The sequence below is a fragment of the Schistocerca gregaria genome, unplaced genomic scaffold, assembly GCF_023897955.1.
Source record: "Schistocerca gregaria isolate iqSchGreg1 unplaced genomic scaffold, iqSchGreg1.2 ptg000167l, whole genome shotgun sequence".
NCBI classification, from domain to species: Eukaryota; Metazoa; Arthropoda; class Insecta; order Orthoptera; family Acrididae; genus Schistocerca; species Schistocerca gregaria.
The window spans coordinates 877,861-881,463 of record NW_026061723.1 but is presented as its reverse complement, the minus strand read 5'-3'; positions in this window follow the sequence as shown (position 1 = coordinate 881,463).

The window sequence follows — 3,603 nt, the reverse complement described above, 5'->3', positions numbered from 1 at the left end:
GTTTTAATCATCGATTATTGACTTTTAGCTGGCTTTTGTGCCTTGGACATGAGCTGGGACCTTAAGATTCTGCATGAAAGGAGGACTAGCAGCCGAGTTGCACGGGAGAATGTGAAAAGTGTTCATATGTAGTAAATAAATGAGAAATCCGTCCGTTTTCGTCATTTGTTATCGAATCGACTTAAAGCCAGATCGTCACATTGGCCGCTCTTCTCTCCGAAACGGTTGTACTTATCGTCTTAAAGCTATGTCGCGTGCTGCGGTATGTGGAGACACTAAAAGCAAAATAGTAGAACACAGATGAAGCTTCTAAGTTGATTTAATAGCCAGTAAGAAGTAGTACAATTCAAGTTTTAGGTATCGATTATTGACTTTTTAGCTGGCTTTGGTGCCTTGGACATGAGTTAGGACCTTAAGATTCATCATGAAAGGCGGACTTGCAGCCGAGTTGCACGGGAAAATGTGAAAAGTGTTCATATGTAGTAAAAACCTGAGAAATCGGTTCGTTATCGTCATTTGTTATCGAATCGACTTAAAGCCAGATCGTCACATTGGCCGCTCTTCTCTCCGAAACGGTTGTACTTATCGTCTGAAAGCTATGTCGCGTGCTGTGGTATACGGCGACGCTAAAAGCACCATAGTAGAACACAGATGAAGTTTCTAAGATGTTGTAATAGCCAGTAAGAAGTAGTACAATTGCAGTTTTAGGTACCAATTATTGACTTTTTAGCTGGCTTTGGTGCCTTGGACATGAGCTAGGACCTTACGATTGTGCATGAAAGCAGGACTAGCAACCGAGTTCTACGGCAGAATGTGAAAAGTGTTCATATGTAGTAAAAACCTGAGAAATCCGTCCGTTTTCGTCATTTGTTATAGAATCGACTTAAAGCCAGATCGTCACATTGTCCGCCCTTCTCTCTGAAACGGTTGTACTTATCGTCTGCAAAGCTATGTCGCGTGCTGCGGTATGCGGAGACACTAGAAATACCATAGTAGAACACGGATGAAGCTTCAAAGTTGCTGTAATAGCCAGTAAAAAGTAGTACAATTCAAGTTGTAATCATCGATTATTGACTTTTAGCTGGGTTTGGTGCCTTGGACATGAGTTAGGACCTTAAGATTCTGCATGAAAGCAGGACTAGCAACCGAGTTGGATGGGAGAATGTGAAAAGTGTTCATATGTAGTAAAAACCCGAGAAATCCGTCCGTTTTCGTCATTTGTTATCGAATCGACTTAAAGCCAGATCGTCACATTGGCCGCTCTTCTCTCCGAAACGGTTGTACTTATCGTCTGAAAGCTATGTCGCGTGCTGTGGTATGCGGCGACGCTAAAAGCACCATAGTAGAACACAGATGAAGTTTCTAAGATGATGTAATAGCCAGTAATAAGTAGTACAATTCAAGTTTTAGGTATCGATTATTGACTTTTTAGCTGGCTTTGGTGCCTTGGGCATGAGCTAGGACCTTAAGATTCAGTATGAAAGGCGGACTTGCAGCCGAGTTGCACGGGAGAATGTGAAAAGTGTTCATATGTAGTAAAAACCTGAGAAATCCGTTCGTTATCGTCATTTGTTATCGAATCGACTAATAGCCAGATCGTCACATTGGCCGCTGTTCTCTCTGAAACGGTTGTACTTATCGTGTGCAAAGCTATGTCGCGTGCTGCGGTATGAGGAGACACTAAAAGCACCATAGTAGAACACAGATGAAGCTTCTAAGTTGATGTAATAGCCAGTAAGAAGTAGTACAATTCAATTTGTAGTTATCGATTATTGACTTTTTAGCTCTCTTTGGTGCCTTGGACATGAGCTAGGACTTTAAGATTCTGCATGAATTAGGACTAGCAGCCGAGTTGCACGGGAGAATGTGAAAAGTGTTCATATGCAGTAAAAACCCGAGAAATCCGTCCGTTTTCGTCATTTGTTATCGAATCGACTTAAAGCCAGATCGTCACATTGGCCGCTCTTCTCTCCGAAACGGTTGTACTTATCGTCTGAAAGCTATGTCGCGTGCTGTGGTATGCGGCGACGCTAAAAGCACCATAGTAGAACACAGATGAAGTTTCTAAGATGTTGTAATAGCCAGTAAGAAGTAGTACAATTCCAGTTTTAGGTATCAATTATTGACTTTTTAGCTGGCTTTGGTGCCTTGGACATGAGCTAGGACCTTACGATTGTGCATGAAAGCAGGACTAGCAACCGAGTTCTACGGCAGAATGTGAAAAGTGTTCATATGTAGTAAAAACCCGAGAAATCAGTCCGTTTTCGTCATTTGTTATCGAATCGACTTAAAGCCAGATCGACACATTGTCCGCCCTTCTCTCTGAAACGGTTGTACTTATCGTCTGCAAAGCTATGTCGCGTGCTGCGGTATGCGGAGACACTAGAAATACCATAGTAGAACACGGATGAAGCTTCTACGTTGATGTAATAGCCAGTAAAAAGTAGTACAATTCAAGTTTTAATCATCGATTATTGACTTTTAGCTGGCTTTGGTGCCTTGGACATGAGCTGGGACCTTAAGATTCTGCATGAAAGGAGGACTAGCAGCCGAGTTGCACGGGAGAATGTGAAAAGTGTTCATATGTAGTAAATAAATGAGAAATCCGTCCGTTTTCGTCATTTGTTATCGAATCGACTTAAAGCCAGATCGTCACATTGGCCGCTCTTCTCTCCGAAACGGTTGTACTTATCGTCTTAAAGCTATGTCGCGTGCTGCGGTATGTGGAGACACTAAAAGCAAAATAGTAGAACACAGATGAAGCTTCTAAGTTGATTTAATAGCCAGTAAGAAGTAGTACAATTCAAGTTTTAGGTATCGATTATTGACTTTTTAGCTGGCTTTGGTGCCTTGGACATGAGTTAGGACCTTAAGATTCATCATGAAAGGCGGACTTGCAGCCGAGTTGCACGGGAAAATGTGAAAAGTGTTCATATGTAGTAAAAACCTGAGAAATCGGTTCGTTATCGTCATTTGTTATCGAATCGACTTAAAGCCAGATCGTCACATTGGCCGCTCTTCTCTCCGAAACGGTTGTACTTATCGTCTGAAAGCTATGTCGCGTGCTGTGGTATACGGCGACGCTAAAAGCACCATAGTAGAACACAGATGAAGTTTCTAAGATGTTGTAATAGCCAGTAAGAAGTAGTACAATTGCAGTTTTAGGTACCAATTATTGACTTTTTAGCTGGCTTTGGTGCCTTGGACATGAGCTAGGACCTTACGATTGTGCATGAAAGCAGGACTAGCAACCGAGTTCTACGGCAGAATGTGAAAAGTGTTCATATGTAGTAAAAACCTGAGAAATCCGTCCGTTTTCGTCATTTGTTATAGAATCGACTTACAGCCAGATCGTCACATTGTCCGCCCTTCTCTCTGAAACGGTTGTACTTATCGTCTGCAAAGCTATGTCGCGTGCTGCGGTATGCGGAGACACTAGAAATACCATAGTAGAACACGGATGAAGCTTCAAAGTTGCTGTAATAGCCAGTAAAAAGTAGTACAATTCAAGTTGTAATCATCGATTATTGACTTTTAGCTGGGTTTGGTGCCTTGGACATGAGTTAGGACCTTAAGATTCTGCATGAAAGCAGGACTAGCAAC